The 15,371-nt window shown below is 39.0% G+C and overlaps 1 protein-coding gene across 1 annotated transcript in view; it reads right to left on the bottom strand.

Moving 5' to 3' along the window:
* The window catches only part of SMYD3 (SET and MYND domain containing 3), a 583,543-nt gene that overhangs the window by 260,737 nt on the left and 307,435 nt on the right, over positions 1-15,371 (bottom strand). The gene's annotated exons all lie outside the window — the stretch shown is intronic.

The following is a 15,371-nucleotide window of genomic DNA, read 5'->3' as shown; positions in this document are numbered from 1 at the left end:
TTTTTTTTTTTTTGGATAATGAATTATATAGATACCCTACAATAGCATACTTTTCTTCAAGGCAACCTAGGGTTAATACTATGATGGAACCTCAATGGATTTTTGTCAAGCAACTGCTACTAGGTTAGCTGAATCTTGATGCTAAAACACTGTTGCATCTGCTTCAAGTGAATCTTTCTCTGCAATGTGTTTATTTAAGTACCTAAAACGATAACAAGCTAGGGACTTCAATAAGTTATAGAATAGGGCTAGACGCGGTGGCTCATGCCTGTAATCCCAGCACTCTGGGAGGCCAATGCAGGTGGATTGTCGGAGCTCAGGAGTCTTGAGACCAACCAGAGAGCGAGAACCCATCTCTAAAACTAGCTGAGTGTTTGGCAGGTGCCTGTAGTCCCAGCTACTTGGGAGAGTGAGGCAAGAGGATCACTTGAGCCCAAGAGTTTGAGGTGGTTGTGAGCTATGATGCCACAGCACTCTACTGATGGTGACAGAGTTCGAGACTGTCTCAAAAACATAAAAAGTTTACAAAACAAGTGGTATGACAGTTTTTGTGCCTGCCTAATAACTGACTGTATTTGTGCGTGAGCCAGTCTGAGTTCTGCTTTTATGATAACATAGTGCCTGGAATTGGGCTTCTAGGTAAGAAGACCTTCAAGTTCTCCCTTTACTTCCAACTATTGGAGGCTACAGAAATATTTTCAAACAATCAGAGTAACAGATAAATTTGCTTAGGTCAGTCTGCAACACACATACACCCTGAGGACAACACGAGGTTTGTCACTATTGACGTTTCTCTGGAATCCAGGAAAACACAGCTGAATGGCAAAAATAGTGACATGAGGGGACTGTGTATTTATAAAAAAGCATAGCTAGGAAGGCAGTAAAATAGTTATTCGCAACACTATGACCAAGACAAACAAAATGAAGGAAGCATCTAAAAACTCCAGCTCTGGGAATTAAATCAACCACTGAGTTGGAAATCTTATGATTAGCAGGATAATAAGAGACTCAGATATAGCACAAGTGAAATATAGCAGAGCTGCCACAATCATTTATCAAGCTCTGTAAGGGAAACAGGTTTTTATTCCGTAAAGCACTGAGGAGGTTTTTCCTTCCCTCCCTCACACGGCTCAAGAACACAGCAAAGGCAGTGCCCACGCTGTATACTGCTGTTCACTCTCCTTCACTGTGATTACGACCACAGACAGCAGGCAGTTTGCACAAATGTGTTTCAAAAGCAAATACCTTTGTATCCTTGAAACACATCAAGAATTAAAAATGAATCCAAATTCCCTCTGATCAAATTTTATGTTATAGAAATAAACTATATTTTTATATTAACTCAAGCTCAAGTTCAACATAAATTAATTATGAATATATGTGCAAGTATAAAAGTAAGAATATTGTACTATACAAAGAGATTGAAATGAAGGGAACTTACTTAAAAAGTCTATTACATATATAGCCTTAGAATCATAGCATTGATTTTAATCTGTGAGAACAACTTAATGAAACTCTCAATAGACTGATCTCAATATAAAATTCCCCTCAATATACTGAGCTAAGTTTTACATTTGTTTATAACTGGCTTCGGCAACAAAAATGAGTTCTGACAAGTTTTGACAAGCTCTTCCTGGTCCAGGCCTCAAGGAAAGCCCACCCGCGGCTTGCCAGCCCCACCCACACAGCCTAAGGTCAGTATCCCTGGGACTGACGTTCTAGGCGCATCCAGAAACAGGAAGAAATCACAAGGAACTAAAACTATCCCAGCACCAAAGAAGGGATCATTAGCCAATATTCCTTACAAAGACGTCTTTTTCTCAACAGCGCTTTCTGTGCTGCATATGACATCAATTTTAACCATACCAGGGCTGTTCGGAAAGTATCCAGCCATGAGATATGAAAAATAGAGATATACATGGCTGGATACTTTCCATATAGCCCTTATATTTGCCAATTTAATTAATCATATAAGCTACTAAAAACTTGTTGGCAGTCAAATGTTTTGAAAGGAATAAAATCCCTGAATATTTGCCAGAATATACATCATAACCAAATGAAGCCGGACAGGCTCCCTCCGAAGAGCGAGCACTTCCCAGAGCACTTGTCTGCTCCCTGCTGACAGCCAGACGGGCTCGAGTAAGCTGGGGAAGCCCAGCACCCCTGCGTACTCAGGGACCCCACTCTCCACAGTCCCTAAACTTATGCCAGCCTACTCATTCTCGAGAACTATGGCCTTCTCGACTCCCCTCAAACACAAATTCACCACCTACCCTGAAATCCCAGCAGATGAACACTCCTCCCACAATTCAGAGCAAATAGCCTGTTTGGCCAGAGCAGTCTGCAAATTGTTGCCCTCAATCTACAAACCCATGATCCTATTTCTAGATCCTTCTTGTCATTCTTATTATAAGGGAATGAGCATCTCTTGCTACTTTTTACTTGTCCCACGGCTCTCCCCCCGACTAGATTATAAGTTCTGTGAAGCCAAACAGCAGTCTGACACTGCCATTGCAAGTTTAAAGTACCACTGATAAAGTGTGTTCTAGATTCAACGTGAATATTTAAACTCACTGCATCCCATTCCTTAGCATCCCCCAACTGTTAACCTAAATAGCCTCCCAAATCTGACCAAATTTATAGCAAGCAAATATTTAAACTTAGAAGGTAAAGTAATATTTATTTTTTTATCTGTTTATACAATAACTTTCTAAATAAGCTCTTAGTGGAAAAACAAGATCTCACTAATAAGGGGGGAAAAAGAACCACCACTGGTCTAGCATAAATGCTATGCTTTTTCCTCTGTGTACCCCTTTGACACATGAGTTGACTCAATGTCTGAAACTTCCAGAGCAGGTGTCCCTTCAGGATTTCCCAATTTCTTACTCTTTCTGGCTCCAAAGATTAGAGGCAAGAGAAATCCCACAGGTAGTCCAATTAAAATTTTATTTTACCCTAGAGGTAAGTCTGAGGAAATTGATATGTTATTTTTGTTTTCAATACAATATCCCAAAGAGTTTGAAAAATTAGCTTTTATACATAATATACTTTCTATGTTGCTATCCTATTTTAAAATTTTGAGAAAGTTTATAATTATCGTAAGAATTTACATATTTAATTTTATAAATACATACATTTGAGTACATACATACATAATATATCATGCCCCAAAGAGGTGTTTTTATTTGTTTTTTTTTTTTAATTTACTTACTTGTTTTTAGAGACAGAATCTCATTCTGTTGCCCAGGCTGGAGTGTAGTGATCTCCACACATATGTACTGTGCAGAGCTCCATCGAGCTCACTATAGCCTCTATCTTCTTGGCTCAAGGGATCCTCCTCCATCAGCCTCCCAAGTAGCTGGGCCTATAGGTTCACATCCACATCCAGCTAAACTTTCAAAATTTGTGTGGGGATAGGGTTCTCCCTATGTTCCCCAGCCTGATCTCAATCTCATGGCTTCAAGCCATTTTGTGCTTCAGCCTCCCAAAGTGCTAGATTATAGGCATGAGTCAGAAATTTAGCGAACTATTTAGTTTCAGAGGGTTTGAATCCTTTTTGCTATTGTATGAGTAATTACTTGATCTAATTATTTGAAATTTCAATGTATGAATACTGCATTTCCCTCATACATTCTTCCTTCTATAACCAAAACCTTAGGCATCTGAAATCAGTCGTATTTTCCATGTCTATGAATATCATATTATATATTTACTACTATCCATTCTAATTATAAAATTTTGGATGCAGAGAATTATCTTGGAAATTAATTATCCAATCCATGCATATTTCCATCCAGAAATCTACCTAAAATCACTTAAACTATGCCTTTACGACATCCAGAATGAAACATTTTAAAATATCTTCATAAAACCTTGCCAGAAGCTCACTGGAGTTTTCAACTTCCAGAAATACTTCATTTCACCTGATTATGATCTTAGGTCACGTTTCTTTTGTGCACTCATGGAAACAGGTTTCTCGCTACTCAACAGAAAGTCCCTGGTAGAACTGCCCCTTCATCTTCTGGGAGTATCAACACAGAGAGGAATGGACATGACAGAGAGACTTCCCCACCTGTTCTCACCCTAAATGTCAGCCATGTACCTACGACAGTTTCTCACCCTCCAAATCCCTCACAGTCTCCATGATACTGTATTTGGGACCTGTGTCTGGAAATGGTGTGTTTTTTTGAGGGGGTATTTTTACAGAGGAGTTGGAGGAGATGTGGGTAGGGAGAAAATTTCTGTCCTACTGGCTGAAACTAGAGAAATCTAGTCAGTTTTTCTCTTGTTCTTTTTCTCCTGTCTTCTTGGTACCATAGGAGATGCCGTCACGGAGTTCATTTTTCATTCTTCTAGTAAATAAGGAATGTATCCAGCCTTATTAAGGATAAGGTGACCCTGTCTCAAACCCAGGCTTAGACTGCCAAGAAACAGAATACTAAAACATTAAAGTAAAATGGAAAGGATACGAAAAATTCTCCAAAGATATAAACGAATGGCAAAACTGGCCAACATACAAACCCTTGCATGGGCAGTCAGTGTGCCCTAAGAGGGGAGGAAACCAATTCCGGAAAAATAAAGTCAACATACTCACATACAAGAGCTTCTCCTTTCTAGCTCCTCAGGGCCAGCTAAATGTTGGTCATTAATTACATGGGCAATGGTGAAAGAGAACAGTACGTCCTACTTAACAAAAGCCTGATGTCAGCCAAAAAGTGAAATCAGTTCTAGACTCACACAGGAAAAATGTGTTTGAAATTTGGATCTGGTTCTTCTGTCCAGTGGTCAAGGAGAGCGTGTGGTTGACTGGGACTTTGGCATTTCCAGTGCACACAGGCAGGCAGTTCTTTTTAAACACATAGTTGAGTGGTTTAGACAAAGTTCTGTGCGTGACTGAAACTTCACTAGAAATCCTAATAGTTCTTGGAAAAGGATGAGCTCACTGTGTTAAATATAGTGCCAACAGGCACGAATGATTAGCCTGGGGCTAACTCTGCATCAGAAATATTAATTTTGTGCTTCAAATGCTACTTTCATCTTTATTATTAAGGATTTTTATGTAAACATTAATTTTCGTAGTACCTGCAGCCTTTGTACTGGGCACGAAGATAAAAACAGACAAGAAAATAGGTGTATAACCAAGTTATCACTGCTCATCACCAGCAAAGTGCCTAATAATCATAGAAACAGAAATCTGAGGACTTCCTATCAGTTAATATAATTTTTTCTTTAAAAACATATGTACCCAAGGTGGGAGGATCACTAAGGGCCAGGAGTTCAAGACCAGCATGAGCAATGCAGCAAGACACTTATCTCTATAAAAAATTTAAAAAATTAATCAAGCATAATAGTTCACACCTGTAGTCCAATCTACTTGGAAGGCTGAGGCAAGAGGACTGCTTGAGCCCCAGAGTTTGAAGCTTTGGTGAGCTATGATTATGCCACTGTACTCTAGCATGGGCAATAAAAACAGACCCTGTCTCAAAAAAAAAGACAAATGAAAAGCACATGTAATTTTGTCACCCTGGGTAGAGTGCTGGGGTGTCATAGCTCACAGCAACCTCAAACTCTTGGGCTCAGCAGATCCTCTTGCCTCAACCTACCAAGTAGCTGAGAGTACAGGAATCTGCCACAATGCCAAGGTATTTTTAGAGACAAGGTCTTGCTTGCTCTTGCTGAGGCTGGTCTGGAACTCCTGAACTCAAGCAATCCACCAGCCACCTCAATCTCCCAGAGTGCTAGGATTACAGGCATCAGTCACCACTCCCGGACTCACATGTAGATTTTACTCATCCATATTATTTAAGATTCTATCCTAAGTATGCATGTTATCCATTCTTATTTGAAGAAAGAAGACAATTTAAATTAAACATTATGTGTAGTACCAACTTTATTTGTGATAAAATTTAATTAAAACGCATAATCTTACTTTTGGGGGATTGGTGCTATTTTTAGTGCTTGTGTTTGTCCCCAAAGGAGGGAGGAAAAATGCTGAAGTGGCTCAAAATGCATTCATAGCACAGTCCAAACTTAAAACTGCTTTTTAAAATTATCTAAGACCTATCAGAAAAGAGGAAATCACAGGATAACTGAAAATAAACCTATTTTCACTCTTGAAACAACCCTGTACATCAAAAACTTGAAATTTCTCATAGAAACAGATACGAGGCCAATGGAACAGAGAACCCAGAAATAAATCCACATAGTTACGGCCAACTCATTTTCAACAGCGCCAAGAACATATACTGAGAGAAGAACAGTCACTTCAGTAAATGGCGCTGGGAAAACTGAGCAGATATTCTGATACAGATATATCCAGAAGAATGAAACTAGACCCCTTTTCCCCACATTAAAAAAATCAAGTCAAAATGGACCAAGACTTAAATATAAGAGCAGAAATTATGAAACTACTAGAAGAAAATACTGGAGAAATGCTTCAGGATATTGACATATTGATCTGGGCAAAACCTTTTGGGGTAAGACCTTAAAAGCACAAGCAATAAAAGCAGAGATAGACATATGGGTTTATACCAAGCTACGAGGCTTCTGCACACCAAAAGAAATAATCAACAGAGTGAAAATACAACCTACAGAATTAGAGAAAGTATCTGCAAACTATTCATCTGACAGGGATTAACAACCAGAATATACAAGGAACTCACAAACAACTGTACAAACAAATACACAAACTCAATAGTTTAAAAAAAAAAAAAAGGGAGAGGTGGCAAATTAAGTAAATAGACATTTCTCAAAAGACAACATACAAATGGCCAACAGATACACGAAAAAATGCTTAGCATCAGTAATCATCAGGGAACTACAAGTCACAATGATGTATCATCTCCCCAGTTAAAATGTTCATTATCAAAAAGACAAAACAACAACAGATTCTGGAGAGGACATGGAGAAAGGGGAACTCTTGTACACTGGGGATGTAACTAGGCACAGCCATTACAGAAAACACTATGATGGTTAATTTAAAAAAACTAAAAATAGAACTTAGCAAATCTCACTGCTCGACATATAGTCAATAAAAGGAAATCAGTGTGTCAAAGGGCTAACTGTAGCCAAGATACGGAATCAACCTAAATATCCATCAGCAGAAGAATAGATGTTAAAAAGTGATATAACACAATGAAGGGTCCTTCAGCCATAAAAGAGAAAGAAACCCTGTCATTTGCAGCAACATGGATAAGCCTGAAGGAGGTTATGTTAAGTGAAATAAGCCAGGCACAGAAAGGCAAATATCACATAGTCACTCCTATGTGGGAGCTAAAAAACTAGTCTTTATGGAGGTAGAGAGCAGAATAGTGGGGAGGATGGGGAGGATGGGGGGGATGGGGGGGATGGGGGAGATGGGGAGGATGGGGGAGATGGGGAGGATGGGGGGATGGGGAAGATGGGGGGAATGAACAGAGGTGGGATCATGAGTACAAAAATACAGTTAGGAGAAATAAGTTCTAGTGGTTGATAGCACAGTAGGGTAAGTACAGTTGATTAATAATTTCATGTATATTTCAAACAAGCTAGGAGAGAAGATGTGGAATGTTTTCAATACAATGAATAAATGTTCAAGGTCAGGGATATCCTAATTACCCTAATTTGATCACTACCCATCATTGTATGACTATCAAAAATCACATTTACTCCATAATTATGAATCAATAAAGCTAATAAATTGAAAAATTTTAAGTTCCTAACACTATAAAATACCTTTCTTTGAGCAACAATTTTCTAGTTGACTTTTTAAAATTCCAACAGAAATTATATTAGCATGAATATAAAATTCCAATGAGGTATCAAAGGACCCCATGCTTATTTAGATACATTTAATACATAAAAACAATCTCATTTACTGACACTGGGGGAGAGTTGTGTTCTCACTACAAGGACAGCCTGGGCAATGTTGCAAGACACTATCTCTATAAAAAACAGGAAAAATTAGCTGGGCTGGTCATGCTGGGGCAGGAACATTGCTTGAGTCCAGGAATGCCAGGAGTCAGTGAGCTATGATTGTGTCACTGCACTCCAACCTACGGCAACAGAGTGAAACCCTGTCTCCAAAAATATGTATATATAGTGATACTTAATTCCACAAATTCTTACTAAACTTATACCATCTGCCAGGTACTCTGCTACGCACAAGTGCAGAAATGCGTAAGACACGGTGACATATGACCTGATAGAGGAGTCAGCACACAAACATAAAGTAAGGTGAGGATGGGGTTTCCTTGGAGTACAGATTGGGAAGGCAAGTCACACCAAAGGATTTGAAAAAGCCTACATAAAAGCCTGGATATCTTAGTGGGAGAATTATACATCACTGAGTGTGAACCAGTAGAAGACCCAAAGGAAAGGTAGACCACAACACCAAAATTAGCTGAATCAACCAAGCCTGGATGACCCAGTTGCTTTCCTTTAAAGGAAAAACCCCCTGAAACATGAACTTAAAAATCCTGTTACTTACATACATACGGACCATTGTTTAAAGTACCTTTACCTGAGCTATTCATCAAAGACCTCTTCTGTCAAACCATGCATATATAGCAATATTTTCTCCAATATTTATTGAAAATTACAGAAAATATTTTCCCTATCAATAGTGAATATGCAGTTCTGTCAAGACTGAGCAAATAAAACTAGTGCATATTGAACAGTATGCCTTTTCTGCAGGTGAGAAGCAAGCAGAAGCATCCTCTTTTCATAAACAAGAACAAAACATCAAGGCAGAATGCGTAATAGCTGGCCACCAAGTACACACAGGTGCTCAGACTCAGTCGTGTCAGCCCAAGCATCTCTGCTTTGCGTCCAGGGCATCAATCTCAGACCAGGCACAATGAACAATCTGAAACAATAAACCCTGAACTGCCCTTGCCAGTGGACAGCTGTGGGCAGGCTCTGATTACCCTCTTGTCCAGGCCTCTTTCCTGGCAAATGATAAAAGTGAATGAACAGGAAGACAAGATCTGCCTCGCTACTCAGAAAACTATGCTGGTAGGAAGAAAGAAGCTCTGAGGTCTAAATCCTTTAAACAGCAACAATCTTTGTTCTGTATAATGTGTCTGGCAATTTCAGTTCACTGTACTTATGGTAATGCTTTTTAGATACCCTGATTATTATGGGTACTTGGGAGCCAGACCACAAAGACTTAACTAGACCACATTGCAGTTGTGAGCGTCTTGTCTCCAAGCGAGTTCATAGGAGTCTACTGATCTAAGACAATGTACGTGAAAAAGATACCAGAACCAGCTTTAAACAAAAAGATTCATGGTTCTTGCAAATGTTTAACATCTTAGTTCTATTTCCAATTGTAAGACAAGTACAATTTATGAGAAGAGACACTTAGAACAACTGCCAAATGATCTGCCCATCTTATTAAAGACAAAGAAATGATGGCTCTCGGCTAGGGCACGGTCATTATCCATCCAAGCCTTTGATTTGTAAGTGTTCAACCCATTTTCTCATATACAATCCAGTAATCTAGGGAGATTCATAAATACTAAACATAGACATTCAATTTACAGTTTCCCCACAGGGCCCATTAAATGTTCTTTTAGTACAGACTATTCATTTCTTGAGTTCTTCAATTTTTGGAAAATAAATAAAACCCACAAAAAACATTGTCTATCAAACACAGAGTCATCATTCCAATCAAGTATCTTCTCCCTAGGAACAGAATTCACTTCAACCCATTCCCTTTAAATTTTTAGTTTTCTTAATTTGTGCCACGCACTGAAGGCATGTAGGGAGAGGGTTATAAACTAGGCAGTTTCTCTGTTTTATGCTTCACTCGGGGGGAACCCAACACTGGAGAGACAGCAAAGGCAAGACGCGCAGGGCAAGCAGCCGGCTGAGGAGTCCAAACCAGCTCAGAGACCAGGAGACAGCGCCCGCCCACTCCTCCAGGCCAGGGCCCTCTCCGAGTATTACAAGTCACTAGTGGTGGCCAACACGAACGTGCAGACCACAGGGCCCAACCAGAGTTCAATAATGGCTGACCACACACACACACACACACACACACACACACACACACAGAGGACCATTTTTCCTTGAGGCCATAGTGTCTAACTATGAAAACAGGATAAAAAATTCAAAAACCCAACAATCCTAAAACATAAATTAAAAATATAAAAACTTGAAAATTAGTAATGTAAAAACTTAAAAAATAGGGTGGTGCCTGTGGCTCAAAGGAGTAGGGCGCCAGCCCCATGTGCCGGAGGTGGTGGGTCCAAACCCAGCCCCAGCCACAAACTACAAAACAAATACAAAACTTGAAAAATACTTCATAACTCACATGGCAATTCATGTGTTAACTGGGAAGGCAATCGCTCTGTAGTATTCTAGAGCTCTCAAACAGACATATTAAAACCTTTCATTTCCTTGTTCAAATGTTTAATTCCAACATCCCCAAGCATATCCCATCCCAGTTGCCAATCAATACTTCCCCGAGGACCCTGGGCACACAACACCTCCTGGTTCATCCTCAACTTGGACTTGACCATCACCTCCTGACCTAGCATATCAATATGATACGGAAAAAATCACTGAAGTCCTGGACCTCAGTCCCACTGCTTAGCACCTGCATTGACCATCCCTAGTGACGACCCTAAAACCAGCTCATTTTTCCCACACATTTATTTCCTTCCCAAGTTTGCTTCTGTCATTCAAATTCTATGGTATCAGAAGTTTAGTTTCTATTACATTTTATAGGCGCCTGTTGGCACTAAATTTACCTACCTGCTTTTCACGTGTATAAGTAGCTGAGACTACAAGTGTGTGCCACTATGCCTGGCTAATTTTTTAACATTTCATAGAGACAGGGTCTTGCTGTGTTGCCTGGCAGATCTCAAACTCCTGGCCCCCAAGAGATATTCTTACTCTTCTCCCAAAGTGCTAGGATTACACAGGCGTGAGCAACCAAGCGGGCCTTCCACTATCTATAAAGTGTCCTTGTAGCGTTTCTTTTTTGTCACTATTTTGTTTTTCCTTTCTGTGTCTACTTACTTACAAATTACCATTAGACATATTTTTATATTTTATTTCCATCAGGAAGATGAACAAAATATAAATATATGCACTAAAAAAATTAATAATCAATTGGGGTAAACCGTATCTATCCAGGCACCTAAAGACACTATAATTCAATGCACAAATATAAATCAAAAGCAAGGATGATGACAGGATTAGTTCCAAAACTAGCGACCTTCACATTCATCTCTCTTTTGAATGTCAATACGTATATTTCAAATATTCAGTCATTGTCAACCGAAGAAAGTCCTAAGTCAATAGTGCTGTGGGAATGACGGTTTCCCAGGTATCCGACACGTTCAAAAACCTACTGAAGGTCAAAAAGCACCCACATATATTTTATATTTTGCACATTTTTTAAAAGGCCACTATTTGAATATTTAAATATTCAAAACTAATAAATTAGGACCTATTCTTATTTAAAAGTTTCCTTTCAAATTTCCCTATGTTTTATTTCACTTACAAAATGAATGCATGATTAAATGACAAAATACAAGAAAATTTTGTATGTTGAGTGACTTATCTACATTGTTCTGAATTTTACATGAACAAATTATGTTCATCGCTTACAATGTGACATTGTATTTCTTTACACAGTCAGCTTTCTTTGTCCTATTACGGTAGTATTTAAATTATGAGCATTTTATTATAATTTTAAAAGCATAATTATTAAAAATAGGTATATATAGCTACATGTATGTATAGATACACACACACATTTTTAATCCTTTGAGCCTGACACATAAACACATGTTAAGCTATTGCAAAGATGTTTTAACAATAAAATTCTGTTTGTCAAACAATTTTCAAGCTATCTCTGAACAAAGAAAAGTAGAATTTCTGGATCATTAAAGAGACAAAATGCTTTAATTTTCTTCCTACTCTTTGTTCATCCACTATCTTCTAACCAGCCTCAATCTTTAAATAAAGCTATACCTGCAACAATTCTTAACTGACACATAGCTGTATTTTGTTTTCTCAGACTTGTGAGTTGATAACAAATGTCAATAACCAAAAAGTTTGCCGTGGGCCTATTAGGCAAGCTACTTCCTCAGATTAAAATTTGATTTGGTATTTATTTCGAAACAAACAATTACTGTTTCATGCCTATTCTAAGTTATTAGCAAAGGGACAGCAGAATTCAACAGTTTGGTTACCCATCTGATTCTTTGTGGCAACAAACTGATTTCCATTGATACAGTGAATACAGCAAGCCTGTGTGTCCATAGGAAAGAGAACCGTACCTTCAGCAGGCAAGGGAACAATTACTACAATAGAGTACCAAGAGGTATCACCGATATTCAGAACAATGAAGTTTTAAACTCAAAAAGATGTCAAGAAAATGTACAACAGATCCTGGTTTAGAACCGGGGGGACTAAGAAAAACCACTTTCTATTAACCAACAATTGGAGAGAAAAAATGAAAATTCCAACATTCTGATGTTAATAGTAACTTCATCTGCAGCAACATTCAGTCAGCTGATTAGATGATCCTAATGGGTGATTTAAAGTGAAAGGAAAAAACACCCTTAGCATAATTTAATAAGATCTTCAGACTGAAGCATATTCAAGGGTTTCATGAAAGACCTTCTCATGGCCTTTTAATAGCTCTTTCCAATTCCAATTAACTTGTTAAATGCCAATTCTCATTGCCTCATCAGAAATCCAAAGCCAGCCCTTTCTGATTAAATCATTAACTGTTAACAGTACAATGACAAGTATTTATGAACAGTATGGCACAGATAAGCAGCTTTCAATTCTCCATGCCAAGGGAAAATAAAAACTGGAGTGGGTGATTAAAAGAATAATAAATTCTACTCATTCTTTTTCAAATACACTAGGTTACATTTACCTAACACATTTACCCTTCCTAATTGTTTCCCTGGGGTTAATATTTAGATTAGTCTAACCTATCCATAGACTCCCAGTAGACAGTGTAGAAATGTCGATTAAGAGAGAGTTCATTTACATGGACAAGCCAGGTAGGTGCTGCAGAAATCAGAACCCAGATGTCAGCCATGGGCTGCCACTTCCTGCCAGAGTAAGGAGCTAGATGTCCCCATTCAAGGGTCTGTGGACTTCTCCACTGGGCACGTCCACATCAACAGGCACTGGCCTGTGTCAACCCCCTATTAATACTCAAACTATTTCCACAAATCCATCTACAACCTTTGCTTCCCCATCTCTCCGACAGCTTGCTGATTGTTAGGGCTATACAAGCCTTGGGTCAAAAGACCAGGGATCAAGTTCAAAGTGTAAGGTAGTCCTCACCCTTCTGGACAGAGGACATCCACCCACTGGGTTGTGAACAGGTCAGCTCTGCCCCATCATCTTTCTTTGAACTTAAATTTCTTGCATTCCTGAGCGTCCTAGGATAGAGATGCTCTGGAAAAGTGAATGTGAATCCCCACAGGAAGATCCACAACAAACTCAATACCTCCTTTGCCTACAAGTTATACGAGGCTCCCACAAATATTCTACTCTCTGTGCAACTTTTTTTTTCATGCAGTCTTATAAGACATTACCATGGAAGAAAACAGGTATTAAAGATAAAAATAAACAAAATCAACAAAAGCTACCACATAAATAAGGAATCATCAATTACCCAGAAACTAGGTAAAATGTTAAAACTTATTTCAATGAACCTATCACTAGAAATATGTATTTTGCTGTTTTTTATAAATTAAGATGCTTGTAATATGTGAAGTTCTATCAATAATTTCCCAAGTGCTAGAGTTGGTTCTGCTTAGAATTATACTTCCAATGAGAGGCAGCCAAATATAGTATTTGACAGTGAAACAAAAATAATTGCAAGGCTAGTGCGACTTTATCTTCCAGTTAAGGGCTATAGTCAACCAACAGAAATAAATGTAACACTATTACGTTCATATCAGTGGATTAGTGAAGACAGGGTATTACCCTTTGAAAACTCTTAAAATGCTTCCAGACTCTGCCCATTTATCCCCTCCTCCTTCCAGCACAGTGTCCGGTACAAAGCGGGTGCTCCTGAAGTCTGTGCCAATCCCCATCCCCTAGTGAGGCGCAGTGGCTCACTCCCCTAATCCCAGCCCTTGGGGAGGCTGAGGCGAGAGGACTGCTTGATGCCAGGAGTTCCAGACCAGCCTGGGCAACATAGCAAAGACCCTGTCTCTACAAAAAAATAAAGCCAAGTGTGGTGGCTGTGCCTGTAGCTCCCTGAGAGGCTGAGGGAGGAGGATTGCTTAAGTCCAGGAACCGGAGGCTGCAGTGAGCTATGACTATGCTACTGTACTCCAGTCTGGACAACAGGGCCAAACTCTGTCTCCAAAAGAAAGGTATTTTATGCCGTGTAAATTATGTTAATATGCAGCTAACTTCTTGTTCTCAAGTTACTTCATGTTTGCTTTTTTTAAAAAATTTAATTTCTTCGACTCAACCATTCAAAGAAAAGGTTTCTCCCCTTCTCTATAGTGTCTTTGCCCTCTTCCCGGTAGGCAGGCAGCAGACAGACATCAGCCTGTTATATGTAAATTGTTGTCTTTTGAATCTGATGGCATCCCTACTTCCTACCTTTCATGGTTGTTGGTAAAATTGAATGGAGGAATTAAACAGGATGCAGTTGTTTAAAGTTCTCTTAGAACAAAAATCATTTTACCACAAAGACATTTGCACCAGAACGTTTACTGCAGCTCATTTCATGATTGCCAAGTCTTAGGAGCAACCCAAGGGTCCATCAGCCCACGAAGGGATTAACTAACTGTGGCACACGTGCACCATGGAGTACTGTTCAGCCATCAGAAAAGATGGAAATTTTACCTCTTTTATGTTTACCTGGATGGAGCTGAAACACATTCTTCCTAGTAAAGTATCTCAAGAATGGAAACAAAAATACATACCCAATATACTCAATAATAACATGAAACCAATATATAAACAATGACATGCCCACATGAATGATAAAATACAAATATAGTTTAGCAAGGGGGGAGGGGGAGGAGGAGGATTGGCAGGAGGAAGGAGGGCAATTGGCAGGATTGTGCACAATGTGAGGGTGTTCAGCACATCTCTCCAATTTTGGTCATGCCGTCTCTTTGTCAATTTGAAATATTCCCACTGATCCTTCAAGAAGGCCCAGTTCAAATGAGCTTCTCATCTGTAAAACTATTCACCTGTCCGATTACAAATAGTGGCTACTTTCAGGGTTCCAATAACATTTACTTTATACACCTGGTATCGGCACACAAAATATTAGATATATCTCCACTATCAAAAGGAAACTCCTTGAAAGAAAAAGACTATGAATTGCACATCTTTGCATATTTACTGCCTACGATAAAGCCTGAAGCAAAACAAGTGCTCAA

The sequence above is a fragment of the Otolemur garnettii genome, unplaced genomic scaffold (assembly GCF_000181295.1).
Source record: "Otolemur garnettii isolate 467f Iridium unplaced genomic scaffold, OtoGar3 scaffold00141, whole genome shotgun sequence".
Classification (NCBI taxonomy): domain Eukaryota; kingdom Metazoa; phylum Chordata; class Mammalia; order Primates; family Galagidae; genus Otolemur; species Otolemur garnettii.
The sequence above is the reverse complement of the archived record's forward strand: the minus strand, read 5'-3'. Positions and strand labels throughout refer to the sequence as shown.